At 39.0% G+C, this 20,833-nt stretch overlaps 1 long non-coding RNA gene across 1 annotated transcript; it reads left to right on the plus strand.

The window, feature by feature from the left end:
- Nucleotides 1-6,547: 6,547 nt before the first annotated feature.
- Nucleotides 6,548-20,436, plus strand: LOC116569411. Its single transcript, XR_004277014.1, has 3 exons — nt 6,548-6,628; nt 20,080-20,227; nt 20,310-20,436. It is a non-coding gene; the product is annotated as an uncharacterized LOC116569411 (long non-coding RNA).
- The last annotated feature ends 397 nt before the right edge of the window (nt 20,437-20,833 follow it).

Below are 20,833 nucleotides of genomic sequence, written 5' to 3' on the forward strand. Positions count from 1 at the left end.
GTCCAGTAAACACTAGAGTTACTGCACTCAGGAGACAGTAGTAAACAGCTTATTTGGCCCACACCCTTGTGCAAAGTATATTCTATTAGAAAGATACACATTAAATGAATTCATAAACAATAATTTCATTAAATTTGTGATGTTATACCAAAGAAAACTATGAGATATAATGGAAAGGTGTCATGAAGGAAAATAACTCCATTTGTGAGGCTGGGAAAAGCTTTCCTGGGGATTTTACATTTGGAACAGACTTGACCTACGAGTAAGAGTTGGCAAGATGAAGAGTGAGGGAAGATATTTTCTATAATGTTTCAAAGGTTTTATGTGACTGATATCAAATGGTATGATTGTAGGAAAAGATCCTGATCATCCCTTGATAACTTGGAAAAATTTTAAACCGTTTATATCAGGGGCACCTGGGTGGCTCAGTGGGTCAAGCCTCTGCCTACGGCTCAGGTCATGATCTGACCTGGGATCCAGCCCCGCATTGGGCTCTCTGCTCAGCAGGGAGCCAGCTTCCCCCTCTCTCTGCCTGCCTCTCTGCCTGCTTGTGATTTCTCTGTGTCAAATAAATAAATAAAATCTTAAAAAAAATTATATCAGAGATTTTGGGAAATTTCTACTGAATAGAATATAAGCTTGTGACTTTCTGTGTGTGAAATGAAACTTTTCTGGTGAGAAGTGGGAAGGAATCAAGGAAAACACTTTAAGTTGATGTAAAGGCTAAATTCAGGACAAATGCCTGGCAATGGAAATTTTGGTCTATTGAGTTGGTCCCTGGCTTCCATGGCTAACTTTTGACTTCCAGTTGTTATGGAAAGCATTTTAAGCATATAATATAATATTACTGTATGCTTAGAATGCTTGGACAAATTAACTATTTAAAAAGTCAGTTGAAGAAGAGGTAATTATCCTATCTAACTTCAGGCTGCCATAGCAAGCAAAGAGGATTAATTTTTTAGAAATAGAAGTAAAACTTCCCAAAAGATTGCTTCTGATTATTGTCCTTTTCTATTCTCTAAATACTCCTGGCTATCTAACTCAACAAAACTAAATTTAATATGTTTTCTTGTCCTTTTTTCTGGGCTTGAAAAAAGTTGAACAAGTACCTTTGTGATCTCTGATAAAACATGTCTCAACTTCTAATCCTGTTCAGACTCACATCTTCTCTAAAGATGAGCAAACAGAGAAAAATCAATAAATATATCAAAAGATGATGGGCTTATGGTTGATTCTGCTTTTTCTTTTTCTATTTCTTTTTTTCCGCTTTGTTTTAAAATCTGTAGTTAACATGTATTACTATTTCAAAAGAGCAAAATGTTATCTTCATTAAAACTTCCGTTTATACTTTTGATATATTTATTTTAATGTTTTTTTTTAAGATTTTATTTATTTATTTGACAGATAGAGATCGCAAATAGGCAGAGAGATAGGCCGAGAGAGGAGGAAGAAGGCTCCCTGCTGAGCAGAGAGCTCGATTTGGGGCTCGATCCCAGGTCCCTGGGATCATGATCCGAGCGAAGGCAGAGGCTCTAACCCACTGAGACCCCTAGGTGCTCCTATTTTAATGTTTAAAAATTATCAAAAATCACTAGAAATTACAGATTTTCAGTGTTCTTATTTTATTTTATTTTATTTTTTAAGATTTTGTTTATTTATTTGTCAGAGAAAGAGCACAAGCAAGGGGAAGGGCAGGCAGAGGCAGGCTCCCTGCTGAGCATGGAGCCAGATGTGGGGCTCAATCTCAGGACCTGTGATCATGAGCTGAGCCAAACACAGACACTTAACTGACTGAGCCACCCAGGCATCCCTACAGACTTTTTTTCTCTCTGAAATTTTTTATTGAATGTTTATCAGTCTACCAGGTTCTGGTATACAGTCACTCTCAGGAGAGGGTAATTTGAGAATGTATAGACAATATTTAGGATTAAGTTTGGATATAATGAATAACAAAAAGAACAAGATATGAATAACTTAGAAAACACAGATGTTCCTTTTTTACCAAATAATAGTAAAGATTAAATTTTATTTTTCTATTATATAAAATAAATTTATAATGAAGCAGTCCAGGGTTTGTATGGCATCTCAACAAAATTGTCATAGACACCTGTGGTTTACTGATCTACAGTAACTCATTCTCATGATCCAAAATCGTGGCTAGAGCACCAGCCATTATGGCAAAGCTTCAAGAAAGAGGATGGGAAAAGAGAATGCAGAATTATTCTTTTCCTCTAAGAATAATTCCTGATGGTGTCACCTGACTCTCCCACCCAAAATTCAATGGCCAGCCCTAACAATGAGAAAGGATGGAAACTTCGCTTTAAAATACACCCAGTTTAGGGGTGCCTGGGTGGCTCAGTGGGTTAAAGCTTCTGCCTTCGGCTTAGGACATGATCCCAGGACCCTGGGATCAAGCCCCGCATCAGGCTCTCTGCTCAGCGGGGAGCCTGTTTCCCTTCCTTTCTCTCTGCCTGCCTCTCTGCCTACTTGTGATCTCTCTCTGTCAAATAAAGGAATAAAATCTTTAAAAAATAAAATAAAATAAAATACACCCAGTTTAAAATCAGGTTTGGGGGCAGCTGGGTTGGCCCAGTCCATTAAGCATCTGCTTTCAGCCCAGATTGTGATCCCAGGGTCCTAGAATGGGACATCGAGTCAGGCTCTCTGCTCAGCAGGGAGTCTGCTTCTCACTCCCCCTCTGTCTCTCCCCTTTATTCCTGCTCTCTCTTCGCTCTCTCAAATAGATAAAAAAAAATCCTAAACAAAACAAATCAGATTTCTTCTTACCAAAGACAGAAAGGCATATTGAGAAGAAAAGTAGTAGCTTGCCACGAACCAACAAATGCGCCACTCTCTCTCCTGCATAAAAGCACAGAACCTAATAGGAATTTTCGTATATATTTCTATGTTAAGATAATACAATTGGAAAAATTAACATTGGCTAAGCACCTTCTACACATCAGACACTTGTACTCAGTTAAAATTTGTATTATTTTGTGAGATACATAGTTTTCTCTTTTTGTAGAAAACAGGTGAATTGTGTGCTTGAAGGCCATTTTTGCCTCTTTCAAAGTCTGAGAATTTAATCATTGTGGTATGCTATATACTTTACTGTTGCTAAAGTGTCCCACTGCTCAGCAGGGGACAGTGTCCCACTGTTCTAGAATAGCTGAGAACTACAAGTGGTTGAGAGCAGAATAATGTTAATGCATTCCTCTGTGCTTATCAGAAAAATACAAATTTATCAGAGCTAAGAAATCTCTTCATTTCCAGCTTCTTTTTTGGGTAATCCAACTGAAGAGGTACTCAGAAGCAAGAAGGACCTATGAGGTTGAGGGCTAGAGCATCACTGAGGACATTTTATGCATTTTTATTGCATCAGTCAATATACTGGTAGAGAGGACTGCCTGGCAGAATAGTTTTCTCTTCATTTGAGCTGAATAATCTGGTTAAAATGTCACTTGTTAAAATGATTCAGAAAGGCTGAGTGTGCATGACTGGGTACTTGGGAGAACAGGCTTTTTTAAGCTTCACCGTCCTAGTCATATGATGAGTAAATTACCGCGCTTATTCTTTGTCTTATCGTATGGAATTCAATTTTGGGTTAATGTCTACTCCTATCTCAGAAAACAATCAAAATAAAAATGAAAGCTTTATTCCTCTTGGGTCAGTTATCAGTCAGCCTGTAGCTTTATTCCTCTTGGGTCAGTTATCAGTCAGCCCGTACTTTATCTAAGGAGACTTTATGTTCTCCCCACTGTCTCCTTACAAGGCAGCTCTCCGAAATACTTCGCAGGTGACTGCAGAGCCAGCGATATCTGCTGGTTGGCCCCTGACACTTGAACTACCAGCTCTCTCGTGCTGCCCTCCACTTTTCGATAACATACAAATAAAGTGACCAGTTGGCTTATATTCCCCTCTTCTCTGAGGAGTAAACATCTGTTCCAACGAGAGAGGATTACATGCATCAAGTCATAGTTTCCAGTGCCCGTGGCTTATAGGAAAAAATGGGTTGTTCACTTAAAGTAAACTTCCCTTTTTATTTTTCATAACTTCTTTTGAGACTGAATTAGTGGTGGATTTGGGCAAATTTTTCAGGTTTTTGATTAGGGCAAAATTTTCAGCTTTTTAGTTCTGTAAATATTACTTTTATTTGATATGAGGCTTAAGACCACTGTTTCTCAGTATCAGTTTTGCCCCTCGAGAGCACAGAACTCTTCCCTAAGGCCCAGTGAGGTTATCCAAAGAGGAAGGCACAGTCCCTATCCAGGAGGTCATAACAAGTTAAGGGGATACTTTCAGTATGAGCATAATCACTGTTTAAAAAAAAAAAAAAGTGAGATGGAATCAGGGACAAATAGCAGAAGCATTAAAACAAGTAAAACAGAAGAGAAATACTAAATGACTAAAGAAGTGAGAAGAGGGGATGCCTAGGTGGCTCAGTCGGTTAAGCATCTGCCTTTAGCTCAGGTCATGATCCCAGGGTTCTGGGATGGAGTCCCACATCCGGCTCCGTGCTCAGCAGAGTCTGCTTCTCTCTCTGCCTCTTCCTGCCACTCTGCCTGCTTGTGTGCTCGCTCTCTCTCTCTGTCTCACTCTCTGATAGATAAATAAATAAATAAAATGTTTTTTTAAAAAAGTGAGAGGAATGAGGAATGGCTTTCATTTATGGGTGATGTTAAAAAACAGAATTCAACTGAGTAAATTTTAGAGATCTTACTGGTTTTATTTAATGATTCATGAATCAGGCAGCATTCACTTAGCAGATAGAAAGGAGCTCTGAAGAGCTTTCGTAGGCAGAAGGGGGCAGGAGAAGGAAGTTTCTAGCAAAGAGTGGATTTTTTTCAGGCAAGGTCACCTTTCTGTGGGGGATAGCAGTGATCTAGCAAGCTGGTTAGTTCACTACCGCTGACCAGATAATTCCTGATTGCCTGGTTTAAGATTCCACTCCTGGGAAAGTTTGAAACAGTAATTTTAGGTGTTAAGTCTTGGTTTGGTGATGTGGGCTTAGCACAAGTGAATCCATTTGGGGGCTGTTTTCTCTTTTCTTTCTTTTGTTTTGTTTTGTTTAAGATTTTATTTATTTATGAGAGAAAGAGAGTGGGTGCTCAGAGGGAGAGGAAGAGGGAGAGGGAGAAGCAGACTTCCTGCTGAGCAGGGAGTCTGTCGTGGGGCTTGGGGCTTGATTCCAGGACCCCAAGACTATGACCCGAGCCAAAGCAAACACTTAACCAGCTCAGCCATCCAGGAGCCCTTGTTTTCTCTTTTCTAACAGTGGGATTGACTAACTTGCAGTTAATATCATATTTGCCTGTGGTTAAGTACATCAGATCAGTAGTGGTGAGACATCTGATAATGACTGTCAGGCCTAACTAAAAATTGATGAGTCTTGATCTATTATCATAGAGATCAAATTGAAATTCAAATACACTGAATAGGGATACAGTGACTGTATCACCAGTGGTTTATTTTGTTCAAGCAGATATAAGTCCGTTTTTTTTTAATTCATCAGAATTCTCCCTCAGAATCCTTTAATAGGGATTACCGAAGACATGCAGTAAGAAACTGTTTTACCTTGAGCAGGACATTGAGAGAGTCCACACACCCAGTACAGATGCACTGTCTTTGGGGGAGATAAGCAGGCACTTGGCCTCATGAATGATAATGTGTTTAATGGGTTCAGAGACCACGTAGGCTATAAAAGGTACTTAGAAATTCACTCCCCCCCCCCTTAGACAATTCACTTGTTCTGGGAGCATTCACAGAGATCCCCTCTGGTAATTGCTTCAAATGACCAAAAGTTGCAGTCAGAACTGTTCTTAGAGTCTTTCTAGTTCCCTGTACTTATAAACACGCTTAAGGGTACTTAATGAATAACCTTTTACTGATGCACCACCCTTTCATTACCACCTGGGCTTAGAAGCAAACGACATGAAGGTGAGAATTATTTCCTTACTGGTTTAGCCCAACCTTTCAATAGCAGTGGCACTTGGTAGATGGCATCTATCAGTGGGAGGAAAATTATACCTTAGGTCATTTTAGGCAGAGCAGACCATAAAACGAAACACTATAAAATCTTTGGGTTTATAATAGTACCATGTCATAAATTCTCCCTGTGGGGAGACAGCACTGGTGCCTGCTTTACATTTATAGTGTACATAGTGGAACAATGTGCTAAAAATATTCTAATTGAGGAATTATTTTTTTCTGTATTATTAAAGAAGTTACTTAAATGTTCCTGCACAGGGATTTGAGATCTCACTGTGGGAGTCTTATAGAGAAAACACACTACACACACACACGCACACACACACAACGCACACTTCCACATACTTCAATAATATATAGCCTATTTAAATATAAAAAAAAAACAATAAAAAACTTTCCCTGTTTAGAGAATCCAAATCATCTCTGTCTTGAGTGAGGAAATAAGAAAACGATTATGCTGACTTCACAATAGAAGTTTCTTTTCTTTTCTTCTTTTCTTTCTTTCTTGGTAATTCCATGGGAACAGGGAGAAGGGTGGGTTGTCTTAAAGCACTGGAATGGGCTGTTTTGCAGCCTCCTGAATATGAAACTTAAGGGATACACACATGGAAGCAGGATCCAAGGTCAGAGACCCCAAAAGGTAAACGTCTGGTAATTCACATCAACTTTACAAAGGAAGTTTGGCTCCTGTAGAATGTGGAATTAGGGCTCAGAAATAATTTCTCAAAATATAGAGGGCTAGCTGCTATATACACTGTGTATAGTACCCTGTGCAACAGTTAGGTAATTTGAAAAATATCCCTCAAAATACCCAATTTACACTCCTTTAGAGATGTTAAACTACAGAGGTTAATTAAATGTTACTGAGAAATACTTCCTATCTTAGGAATCTAAGTGGCAGAGTAAGAGAAACAGGAGGTTGGCGTCAATGTTAATATTTGCATATATATCCATCAGCCTGTGTGAGACTTGTACTGCTTATGTCCCTGGAAACACCTAGTAATCCTTTAAGACTCTTCAAAAAGGCCTCATATAAAGCTTGCTCCTGTTTCTCCATACAGATTAGTTTCTCCTTTCTGTTTGTTCTCAAAACACATTGTGTACTTACTTGTTTACATGGCTTTCTCTTCCACTAGCAGCTCAAAGCAGAGAACAAGCTCAATTTTTTTTTTTTTTAATTTCTATGCCTGGTACATTACATGATCTGTCAATAATATCTGTAGTTTGAATGAATACATTAAATTCCATCAATTTAAACACGGTAACTCGGTCTATAAGAAGCAAATATATTCAAAGTTAAGAATTATGGGTAGTTTTCTAACCATATTTGAATGAATGTTTAAAATAAGAGAGAAATAGCCAAACAAATACACTGTGATGATTTTCCTTTTTGGCGATCTCTTGTCTCTCTTACACATCCTTCTCCATAATCAAGAAAAGAGGTGCTCTCCTCTTTCAGGAAAACAATGATTTCTATCAATAGTATAAATTTCAAGTACTCTTGCCATTTTCAAAGTACAAATGTATTGCGCACACCTCTGGTATCTGAATGGATCACCGGAGAGAGCCCAGTGAAGTGGGGCTGCCCCTAGAGTATGTGCATTCCTGGGGCAATTTTCTCTTGCCTATATATCTATATCCCTATATAGATAGTAGAGATATATATCTCTACTATCTATCTATCTATCTATAGATAGAGATAGATATAGATAGATAGATATACCTATATATAGATATAGATATATATCTCTATAGATATAGATAGATATAGATAGATAGATAGATAGATAGAGATATATATCTATATCCCTATAGACATTTTGATTTAAAATGTATTTAAAAATTCATTCACCCAGGGTGCCTGGGTGGCTCAGTGGGTTAAAGCCTCTGCCTTTGGCTCAGGTCATGATCCCAGGGTTCTGGGATCGAGCCCCACATTGGGCTCTCTGCTCTGCGGGGAGCCTGCTTCCTGCTCTCTCTCTGCCTGCCTCTCCACCTACTTGTGATCTCTCTCTGTCAAATAAATAAATAAAATCTTTAAAAAAAAATTCATGGGCCCATGTGAGGCTTAGTGATTTACTGGTGAAGATTTAGTGGGTTGGGAAGAGATGTTAGGTATCTGCTTACTGTTCCATCGGTGCCCATGAAGATTCTTTGAAGGGTCCAGGGCCAGGTTTTCTGTGTGCTGATCCAGGAGCCATCTCTTCCTTTTAAATGTGTCAGAGCTAAGTAATTCCATATCTCCCATCATGAGGAAAAGGTAGCAACGCTGTTATGACTCACAATGGCATACTCTACAGAACCTGTTTGTATTGAAACAATATAGATCTTCTTGCTACTACAGTTCCCTAATACCATTTATTTAGCTCTGGTTACATCATTACTCATAACGCTGCACCATCCATCATGCTGCCCATGGAAGTGGCTTCCAATGAATCTCTAAGGGAATGTTACTGTGCTGTTTTGAAGAAGACCAAAAATGCAAGTCTCATGTAGAGTATGCAGGAAATTGTGAGTGAGCAAGTTAAATTCAGCATATGGGATTTTATTGCATTAAAGTAGAATAACATGTTTTCCAACCATAAAATCTTGAGGAAGTGATCATGTCATTCTTAAAATATTATCATTTTTATCATATACCAGCATCAGTGGAGAGTATAGGAAAGGAGTCGGTGGGTAGAGTGAGAAGAGTGGACCTATCCACACAGGGAATGGCCTTCCCTTATCTGGCACAGCTTAAGAATGACCCAGGAGAGCACAAAGTCACCATATAAACTGAAGTCAAGAGTGGATATTGATCAAAAGGCTCCACTGACGTTAACAATGGTCTGGAAAGTCATTGGAAGAAATAGAAGTGACACCCCTGGAAGACCGACCAAACCATGGTACAAAGTCTGATGAAGGACAGATGCCAGTGTTGGTCTGAGGGTGGGAAGGGCACAAATAAAGGGTGCCTATGAGCATTTCTACCACCCTTGGATACTCTAAGTCCAAGGTGACATTATTCTAGAAGCACATGGGCAAATCCAATACATGGACCCATATGACCAAGGTTTTATGGTGGCAGTTCAGAGTCCTGAACTCATTCTTCAATGAGATTGATAGTCATCTCAAAAAAGCATGTCAGTACCAATATCACAGCCTAATCTCAAGAGATCCCATTACAGGAATACCTCACTAGCCAAAGGGAACAATTCACATCCAACCCGCCTTCTTGGAACCAGGACTTGGTGATCTGGCCAGAACACCCTGGAATGATCCCATAGTTGCAAATTGTAGAGCTCCTCAGGCTATTTTGATGACTTCAGTTTTTGTGGATATAAAGGGTCAGAGATACCCATAAGATAAAAATAGAGTCCAGGGCCTTTGCATGTCCCTGTCTGGACTTGGAGTATTCTACCCAGTCAGGATTCTTGGCATGACCCCAGCACAGTTTCTCAGACAGTGGAATAGGAGGTAGAAAATTTTGAAGAAGGCATTCCAAAGAGTGGGGGCCACCTGAACAATAGAGGTTCTGCTTGCTGCGGTCTAAGAGAAGAGTTCTCTACAAATTCTGTATCATCTCTAATTTTTTCCTTTTGCAAATTTCATCACCATGCTTTCATCTTTCCATAATTACCTCTTCTGTTACATACCATTTGAAAATCCTTCTCTGAAACCCCATACCCCTCCCTCACACAAACACTTCATATACAACTTTTCTTTCTGTCTAATGTACTATTTCTAGAGATTCGGCTTTCTACTTCTGGCTTTTCACTCTCCGTCTGTCTAAAGAAGGTGAGAAAAAAAGTAAGCATATTTCATATCTGCCTGTGCCTAATTTGTTTGTCAGTCCCAGAGACAAATGGCCAAGACAATGAGGAAAAGGGCAATTGAACTGGTTCTTATTCAGACTAATTACAGGAAAAAGGAAAAAATAAAGGTTTTTTGAAAGCTAGTTTTTCGTCCCTTTTGTTGATGCATGTGTGCGTTTGTTAGAAAGAGATAAGGCATACAAAAAAATAATATACACGAAAACGAATTATAGAATGTGGATAGTTAAGACATCATGAAAATAACTTGTTAGAATTTGGGGGATATTTTTCTTGTAAAATGAAAACAACCAAAAAAAAAATAATAATAATAAAAAACCCCAAACTAAAAAACTATACCTTTAAAAAAATGCATGTAGATTTCAAAATCCCTAGTATTTAATTAAAAATAAATATAATTTCTTTGATTCCAGAAACATCGGATCAATTAGAAAATACAAATCATATAATATTATAGGCACATAAACAGTAGATAAGATAATACAGATCCTCCAAAGAAGGTTAAGTAATAAAAGAATAAGACAACTGATAATCAGGAGAAGGCCAGAGTAGAACAGCTTACTCTAACTTAAAAAATTCAAATCTCAATGTATAATTGGATTTGGAGATAGTAAACCATCAGAGATTGCAAGAAACAGTCTTGATTTGATCCAGTTTCCAGCAATGAGATAGCTGACTAATGGCCAGTGCAATCTGAATTAATTAACATCAATTTGTTTTTAATAAAAGGCTTCTGAAGCCCATTTTGATAATGAATACTGTCTAGAGGAAAATCAAACAGTGCTCTCTGATAGATGTGGAACCACACCTGGACATATTTGACCCCTATTTTACACAGTTGCGGCTCATTGATTTCTTCTGTTCAACTCCTGGAGTGAACACTGAACAATGGCCGGAGCCCTCATATATCTTCCACGGGGACCCAGTCTATGAACTGTAACCCCGCAACAGGGCCAGAGCATTTCTGCTCCTGAGACACTGGCTGCCTGTCCTGATGACATATAACCCAGACGCTGTCCTTCAGAAAAAAATAACTTCAGAAGAGTGACCATGGAATCAGCGTTTATGGGTATAAACAAAAATAAAAGATTTGAGACAAACTTAACGTGTAACTGAGCTTCAAGTGAGTTGCTGCAAATGTAAATCCACATAGAATGGGCTTACAACACAAAGAATTCTGTATTTAAGTAGATTTCAAAATAGGACAGGAAACTATGAAAGACGCTTGAATGGATGTTACCATGAATATGAAGGAAGAATGGCTACTTCCATTAAAGAAGCAACGTATTTGTCACAATCTCCACTGACGTGTTCGCAGTACTTTGGGAATAATTGTTCATCTATTTATGTTATTCCACTTGGTATTGATTGCAGTGATATAAATGAGTAATTTAAATCAGTTCTAGTCCATCTCGTATAACTGTTTCCATATTTCTTTAAAAATAATAGTTTGGGAGAAGGGGGTGGGATTATGGACATTGGGGAGGGTATGTGCTTTGGTGAGTGCTGTGAAGTGTGTAAACCTGGTGATTCACAGTCCTGTACCCCTGGGGATAAAAATATATGTTTATAAAAAATAAAAAATTAAAAAAAAAATCACTTCAAGAACTGGTTGCAAACATTTTGTAAATGCTTCTCTAACTGGGATGAGACTTATGAGACATAACTTGCTTCTGGTCTTTCTTCCTCTGCTTTCAATAAAGAGTGGAGAGGTAAGAACAAAAACCAAGGAACAAACAGATGTGAGCAGGAGACCAGAGGGCTGGGCTTGGAAATTCTGAGACTAAAAGATTGAATTAGTGTAGTCATTGTTGGGAGAGCCATATGTCCTTAGATGCTATTGAACGCCAGCGAGAGTCGCAAAAGACCATCTCAGTGTTTTTGCATGTCTGTGCACATAGCCTACTCAGTTGCTCTGTATGTAAGCATTGATAAAAAAACAGAAAAATGTACATTTCAAAATGAGTGGTAAAACTATGGGAGAATTTATGTTTTCTTTGCTTTTTTGTGTTAGTGTGCATGTTTTTAAATTTTTTACAGTGAATATGAACTACTTAAAATGAAGAATGCATTGTTTAAAGTGTAAAGCGTTCAAGTAATAGAAGAATTTGTTTTATGTATAAAGCAGCTTTGGGTCAGTTATGATTCCAGCTGTTCATGGTGTACTACTGTTCAGTCCCCTGGATTAATCTTTCTAAATTGCAGCTTTCAAAAAATAATTTCCCTACTAGAAATATTTCAGTGGTTTCTAAGTTACTATTGAAACCTTCTCTCTCATTGTCCACAAATACAACATGCACAACCTAGCTGGTGCTTTGCTTTTTCCAAACCTTCTTAACTTGACCTTGACAGTATCACTGAGTTCATCTCAGGGTATGTATTAACACTTACTGTTTAACTATGCAGATCCTGCTGAATAAGGTTCAATTCGTTAAGATAAATACCCTCCTTTGAGATAAATTTTCTTGACTACTTTAATCTACCACTATATATATTCCTGTCTTCCTCCCGTGAACACTTGCATCATGTAATACCCACAGCAACCATTTAATACAATACCTGTGTAATGTTTTACTTGGTGTATGAAATTTTCTGTACATATATAGTTTATTTAACTGAATAAAAATTTAAGTGCTTGGAGAACAGAACCTATAATTTTACATCTCAGTTATAGAAAATGAAAGTATTTCCAGAAGGACAAAAGAAAAGTAGTCGCAATTACAATTTGTAATTAAGTTAACTTATAAAGAATGCCAAAAAATATCTAATGCTCAGGGCAGTTAAGAGGTGACTATATTAAGACACTACCAGATAAACTCTGCAGCCAATATAAGATTTGACCACTAACTATTGTGGTTGATCCAAAAAGCCAGATCTTTGACGTAAAAATGAGAGCCATTTTAATTTAAATAGCCACTTTAGAGTTGTAAAAATTGATTCTAAAGATACTACCATTGTCAGTTTTTCTTAACTCTTTTTTAAAACCACTCTTTTTCAAAATGTTCTAAAAATGAAAGCTTTACCATAAAAATCAATCAAACAGAAACATGTTTTCTGGCGAACTCCAAAAAGTTACATCTAGGGGCACCTGAGTAGCTCAGCTGGTTAAACATCTGTCTTCAGCTCGGGTCATGATCCTGGGGTCCTGGGGTCCTGGGGTCCTGGGAACCTGGGATGGAGACACATCTGTGTCAGGCTTTCTGCTCAGGGGGAGTCTGCTTCTCCCCCTGCTTGTGCTCCCTCTCTTTCTCTCAAATAAGTAACAATTTTTAAAAAGTTACCCCTATTGGTCAGGGACCCAGTAGGAAACCAATTGCACATTCATAGTGGGTGATTAAAGAGTGTAATTAAGAGATTATTTACAATGTTTTGAAAAGTGTTTAGGGATACTGATAAGCAATCTTCCAGAATACCATTCCTGTCTATGGTAGGACAGTAGGGGGCAATTAAGAACCCTAAGGCTAAAAAAGAGAGGTCTCGGTTAACTAAAGTGTAGTTGCAGTTGCATAGAGAGAACTCACTGAAAGATGCTTCGGTCTTGAGTAGAAAGACTTAGCAAACAAAGCTTTTTTTTCTTTACTCTCCAAATTTCCTACAGGTGTCTCCCATTGGCATAGCATAACCAAAAGCTAGAGGGCAAGGGAACTAGCTGGCCAGTCCATAAAGGTCAGCCTCCTGGGCTGGGTGGAGAGTGAAAGGTGGATGTGAAGAGGCAAATGCAAAATATTCAGTATACAGTAAAAATTCAAGAGTCTGATTTCTAGAAGTCTATTTTTAGAGCCAAGCTTACTGAATAAAAGAAGTAATAAAGTAGAGATCACATTTTGTATCAAAAACAAGGAACTGGAGTAACATGAACAAATGAGCTCACACGTAAATCTTTCTAGACAAGACCACATTTAAGCAATGAAATCTTCCGAAGTAATTACTTTAAGTGACATCACACATTGATATGTGTAACAACAAATAACTTTTTTCAAATTTTGTGGTTTTATTCAATGTGAAATAAGAGGATTTATTGTGGTTGATGAACCACGGTGAAAAGTTCTACCATCCAACATTCTAAACTTTAAAATTTATAGAGGTATTGTGTCTATAAAACATTCAACTTGCTAGACAAAGATAAATCTATCAACCTCCGAATATTCAGAAAGAATGTCTCAAGTTTGTCTAAACAGGGTTATAGATGACTTCTTTTTTAAGCCAAATAATGAACTAGTTCACAACTGGTCTGGCCAACATCAATGCCCACACCCTTGCTCTAGACATCAGAATGGGAGGTCCCCTATGTTCTCCTCCTACTCCACACCAAGAATCCACCGGCTAATGGCACCAGAGTGGAGAGAAACTCACAGCTCTAGTCTCTTCTAGAGCATCCACAGATAATCAAGATCATGGCAGGGCTCCTATCTGGTAAACGGGGAGAGCGTATAATGCGTTTGTTGGCAGATGCTACACAGTTGAAGGGTAATCCTTGCTAAAGTTAAAGCAAGAAACAAGGGAGGGAATTTTATCTCCTGTTATTTTGCTGCTTACGGGCTAAGAAACCTGGAGGTGTGGTCTGATGGTACTCAGACCACCTGGAAGCGAGGCTCCTTTGCTTCAACACAGATTTCTTTGAATGCCCCTAATTATCTCTTCTGGAAACAGGAAAAAATTAATTTTGGGTTGTATGTTCCACTGTCACTAAGATAGGAAAGGTTTACATTGGAAAGCATTGAAAAATCTGATCTAATCTGTAGATGATAAATGATACATTAGACTGGGTCAGAAAAACTAAAATTGTCTTACAGCTCCTACGAATCTAATTACATTTTTGTTGTCGATATACTTTTTAACCTTAAACTCACCCTTTGAATAAAACAGATGAAAGTTCTGTTAAATATAGAACAAACAATACAATTTACAACTTTTTCTTATGAATTTTGTAGTCACGCTTTGGGCTTTAACAAGAGTCTTCTGGTTTATAAACCAAAAATGAATGTTAACAATTTATGTTCCCGGTGCTTCCTTCCTTCCAGCATTTCCCACTTTTCATCCCCCAGTTGGTCATTCAAGTCTTTCTATTTCAAGGACATTTTTGTAGAGCTAACAGGGCTCAGCACTCCGGTTATTAAAACTCTGCTTGGTTTTACTTTTTTCCACGTAGCCTCTCCTGGCTGTTCCTGTCACTCATTAGAGCCCCAGTGTGCTGAATGAAGCAACACTTTGTAAACAAGGTGCTTGGGGTCAAATGCTATGCTACCAGTCAGGAAAGCAAAGACACAGCAGAAAACCAAAGATACATACTGCAGGGAACAATATATATGTCATAAAGTTTGGGTTTGTGTGGGGTTTAAACGGAGTTGTTTAACATTCAAATCCCCTGAGTTTTCACAAGCTGCATTTGCCGGCAAGAGCGCGGCTCATTCGCACGCTCCGGCTGCCTTCGCCAGATTCCCCCTGGTTTTGCAAGCGCCTAATAGTGCAGGCCCAGCACCATGTGGCCAACAAATCACAAAGCACGCCTGCATTCTGCTATGTATCAAAGTCTCTTAATATGCCCACAAAGTTCTCCAAGGTCAGGGAAGCAGTTTATCAACCTTTTATATATCTTATAGTAGCAATAAATTTATTCTAGTGTGGGACCTATGAATATTTCAGACGCTCTGCGAGAAAAACCCTTTGGCTGAAGATGGTCTGTGTACGCCAGGGTTTGGGCTCAGGGCAGAGACGTTGTTCTCTACACCACACTTTTATTGTTATTCAGCTCCGGTTAATACAAAGCTTTTCACGGTGCTTCCTGCAATAATTGCTCTTTAATAAAATTTTCATTTAGAAAAAAAGTTTTTTTTTCTACACTGAATTTCTCTTTTATTCGTTTCTGGTCATGCACTCTATTAAACTTACAAAGAAACACAGGATTCTTATTTTTTTCTCAAGTACCCATGGAAAATTACTTTCTTGTTTTGAGTTTTTGTCTATTTGTTTTTCGTTTTTCCTTCTTCCGTACTCATAAGAGATGTCATGTTACAATTTAGGATTTTGGAAATTGTAGTATAGACAAGTAAAGAATATTTCATCTACTTTTCAGAGTAGATGATATTAATGTTTTGTTGGGTCCATAATCAAAGGAGCGAGACTGATACAAAGCGAAGGTCAAGCAAAGCTTATTTCGCGCCAAGCGTCAAGAATCAAACTGACCGGCCAGAGCCATCTCTTGCAAAGAGGCGGCCTCTCTCTGCCTTACAAACTAGCTTTTAAGGGCAAAGGCCATGTGGTTGGGCCTGGCCACGCACAGGTGGCCAATGAGATTGTAACCCACAGAGAAAGCTGCACAGTCATGCTAGGTCATACATAAGTGACCAATTGAATCAACTGAATTACAATTTACGCTATAGTAGATATTTGAACTAGCCTATTACCTTGGTCAGCATGGCGCCCAAAAGGCACCCAAAGGGCGGGGCCCATACTCCTTGGTAACTAGGGAGACACTATGTTCCCCCACTGATTGGATACCTCCACCTGGGCTGACCCACCCTTGTATTTGGGCTTTGTTACCTGGGACTGGTTTCCGGGATTTTTTTTTTTTTTTTAAGATTTTATTTATTTATTTGACAGAGATCACAAGTAGGCAGAGAGGCAGAGAGAGAGAGTGAGAGGGAAGCAGGCTCCCTGCTGAGCAGAGAGCCCAATGCAGGACTCGATCCCAGGATCCTGAGATCATGACCTGAGCCGAAGGCAGCGGCTTAACCCACTGAGCCACCCAGGCGCCCCCGGGATTTTTTTTTAAGTAAGTTCCCTGAAGGGGCGGGGCAGGGTCAGTTTAAGTTTTACTGCATAAACAACAAAATCACTTTTTAAGTGGATGGAGCTGCTCTGGCTCAATAGACCCTTACAGTTTCATCCATTTTCCAGATTAGACAAAGTTAATTCTCAGGTACCCTCAAAAGTCCTCGCACAACGTCTTCATGTTATGGAAAGACTATTCTCAGATTCATGTTTGAGGCTTTTTTCCTCTTTATTGTTTCTTGTTCTTCCTCTCTCTCTCTCTCTCTCCCTTTTTCCCCAAGCAGTGGTAAGGAGGAAGGAATGAAGTAGGAACTTTTTATGTATTAAGCCAACTTAAAATAATTACTCACTCTCATACTTGAGGCAGGAGCCCAGGTTGTTGGGGCTGGGTGCCTTTTGCAGGTACACAAGCACACGCAAGTGCTCACCACGGCGCACACATACCACACACCCCCATACCCTCTCCTCAACAAATTACTCCCCAATGCTTATTCCTCTAGTCATAATCCACCAAGTGACATTTATAAAGTGAGTTATTCCTTTAGAAAGATGCTTAATGACTTTGATAGAACCTCACTCACTAGAAGTTTATTTTTGTTTTGCTTTATATTCCCTTTTATATGTAACTTGCTCCTCCTGACTGTTTACTTTGCCTGTATTTAGAAGCTTGCTCCTACATAAGACTTTGTTGTCTTGAACCTGCTGTTATGTTACCTACTTAATTTTCTCACACCTTCTTAGTCATATTTATTTTTTATGACTTTTATTCACGTGGATGTCAATTTCCAACATGTTACCTATTATCTACTCTGAACTTTCATATCTGCCTCATCAGTTCTATTTTTCTGACTTTATATTTTTTATTTACTTCTTGGTGCTGAGATTTTTTTTTTTTAAGATTTTATTTATTTATTTATTTATTTGTTTATTAGACAGATGGAGATCACAAGTTGGCAGAGAGGCAGGCATGGGTGGGGGGAAGAAGGCTCCCCGCTGAGCAGAGACCCTGATGCGGGGCTCCATCCCAGGACCCCAAGATCATGACCTGAGCTGAAGGGAGAGGCTTAACCCACTGAGCCACTCAGGCACCCTGGTGCTGAGACTTTTGACAGTAAGTTTAGCCCTCTCTGCACACAACTCATTTTTTTTTTTAATCAGACTTACTTCCAGCCCACATGTGACCTCAGCTTTAACATGGCCAACTGGGTTTAACCTTGGGATATTATTTCCATATCATCTCTCTGAGATTCTTTCTTTTTTCCTTTCTTAATAGTTTATACCCTCTGGCAGAACTACATATGAATATGGATAAAGGAAAATATATCATTGTTTTCCATCATACCCTCTTTCTCAGTGTATGGAAGACTTCTTACACTGTTCGGTCTCACTTTCATTCTTGCAATCCAAAATGAGACACTAAAAATTAGCAAAACATTTTTTAAATTGATCTATAATACAGATTGCAATTGATCTATAATACAGTCAGACACAAACAAATATATTCAATAAATTGGTACAACACAAACGCACTTTTTCCTCTTTACTCTTAAAGTAAAACATTAGTTTTTAAAATTAACCTGTCTTTATAATGATGGTTTTATTCTTGCCTATGCTTGAACTTCATATAAGCGGAATAACAGAATATGTTATTGCAATATTGTGATTTATAAGAATATATATTTGGTTCTCCACAGTTCCTGGCTCCACATCTAACTAAATCCTTGGTATTTCCTGCAATCAGGACAATCAAGGTGCCTTTTGTTATGTTAATGAGGCATTTTTGAACTCCACCCAAGGGTGGAGGCTGGTTGCCAGGAGAACCAACTCTATGATCAGAGAGTTGGAACTTCCCCATTCTATCCCCTGACCTCTGGGAGGGGGAAGGGGTTAGAGGTTGAATTAGCCAATGGAGGATTACTTAGTCAATCATGACTATGCAATGAAGGTTCCATGAAAACTCAAAGGACAAGGTTCAGAGAACTACCACATTGCTGAACACTTGGGATTTGGGAAGGTGGTGCTCCTGTAGAGGGCACAGACGTTTCTCTCCCTCATCCCATGCTTTGCTTTGTATCTCTTCATCTGGCTGTTGTTTCGTAACTTTTATCAGATCCTTTAATAAACTAATAAACTTAAGTGTTTTTCTGAGTTCTGTAAGCAGCTTTAGTAAATTAATTGAACCTGAGAAGGAGTTCATTGTAACCTCTAATCTGTAGCTAGTGAGTTAGAAGCATAGGTACAGCCTGGGGTTTGCAACTAGTTTCTGAAGTGAGGGATGGAGGGCTGTCTTGTGAGACTAAACCATTAACAGGTAAAATCCTTTTTTTTTTTTTTTAAAGATTTAATTTATTTATTTGAGAGAGAGCGTATGTGTATGCACAAGCAGGGGGAGGGGCAGAAAGAGAGGGGGAAACAGACTCCCTGTTGATCAGAGAAGCCTGATACTGGGCTCAATCCCAGGACCCTGCGCTCACAACCTGAGCTGAAGGCAGGCACTTAACCGACTGAGCCACCCAAGTGCCCCTAGCAAGTAAAATCTGATACTCTCTCCAGATATATAGTGCCAGAATTTGGTTGAATTCTTGGATACCCTGCTGCTGTCCGAGAATTGTTTCGTGTTGTGTGTGTATTTGGGGGAGGGGGGGCTATGCATTAGAAATTGGGTCTGGGAACCCTAAAATGCATTCTTATCCGTCTGGGTTCTTCAGCCCATATTTAAGATAATCACCCATGTTACGTAGCTGTTCTTTGTTCATTCTCATTGCTTCATTTATATTCCACTGAATTACCATTTAGTGATGGCTTGTAATGGTGATAAATACTCAGGTTGTTTCCAGTTACTGGCTATTACAGATAATGCTGCCAGGAACATTCTTGTGTATGTGTCTCTTCCAGCACTTATGCACAAATTTCTGTTGGGTGCATAAATACGTAATAGAATTGCTAGGTACGTAATGTATATGCTCAGCTTGAACGTCAAACAGTTTTCTAAACTTACAAGTTTACACTGCTCTTGCTCTGTATCTTCACAGATATTTGTCTTTTTTACTTAGCTATTTTGGTGGATCTGTAAGTGCTATCTCGTGTTTTTCATCTTCATGTCCCTGATAATGATAAGGTGAACACGGGTAATCATACGTGTATTGGCAACTTGGTTATATAATACTATAGCTTAATGCTAATTCAAATCTGTTGTTTAATTTCCTTTTTCCTTTCTTCAGAAATCAATATTTTTTAATAGCTTGTGGATATAGCCATGTGTCAAATATCTTCTCTTATTCTGTGAGTTGCTTTTCCATTCCTTGTTACAACTTTAGTTGACCAAAATGTATTGATTTGAATATAGTCCAATTTGAGAAACTTTTCCTTCATGAACAGTATAGTTCTTCCTCCTTGAACAATCAATGTCTATGCTGTGGAAATGAAAATGATCTTCTATGCTAGTATAAGTTGCTTCTGATTGTCTCTCAAACCTTTGTGATTTTCCAGTCTGACTTCTCTGTTCCAGTGGCTTCCAAGAGTTGAGAGTGTGCCAAGATCCATCAGCGTCACGAAGAAGAGGATTACAGTTAGTACCTAGATGGAGATGGATTAGAAGACTAACCCTCAGTCACCAGATAGGAAAACTGTAAAGTCCCTTCCAGGGACCAACAGAGGTGGGCATTTTTACCTGCTCTCTCTGTGCTGGACTCAGGTTCCCCTGTGCCCACTGAAAAACTACTTCCTTCTTTGTTACAGTCCTGGGGAACTTGTGAATGCAAACCCTGTTGCCTACCAGAGCTAAGTGATTTTGAATGCAAACCGTGTTGGCTAGCAGCCGCAGAAGTTGGAACACCAGAAATGTGTACAAATTGCTTTTATGGAGATACAGGTAACCTGGTTTTACTGTTGGAGTGAGCAAGGGGGAGAAGGCAGGGGTAATGTCTATTGGCTTCCCTAGTCTCTGAGGGAGGATTACAACCAGGCTTCAGATGTGCCCTAAATTAGAAGCTGGACCCTCAGGCCTCACTTTATAATCTGGTTAAATCCATTCCAGGGAAAACCCGGGAGGTGGACATTTTTTTGTCTGCTTTCCCTGTGCTGAGCCCTTGGGGGGCAGGGAGGGAGCAAGCACCATTTCTCTGTTTGCCTTGGCCTTGGGAGGTCTCAGGGACCATTGGCTTTCAGAGCTAGGTGTTTTAGGGCTCCATTTCTCAGGTGTGTCTTAATTTGCCACACAAGATGTGTGGTCGAAAATGTCTGCTCCTCAAGGAGATGCTGGG

Source organism: Mustela erminea, chromosome 11 (genome assembly GCF_009829155.1).
Source record: "Mustela erminea isolate mMusErm1 chromosome 11, mMusErm1.Pri, whole genome shotgun sequence".
Classification (NCBI taxonomy): Eukaryota; Metazoa; Chordata; class Mammalia; order Carnivora; family Mustelidae; genus Mustela; species Mustela erminea.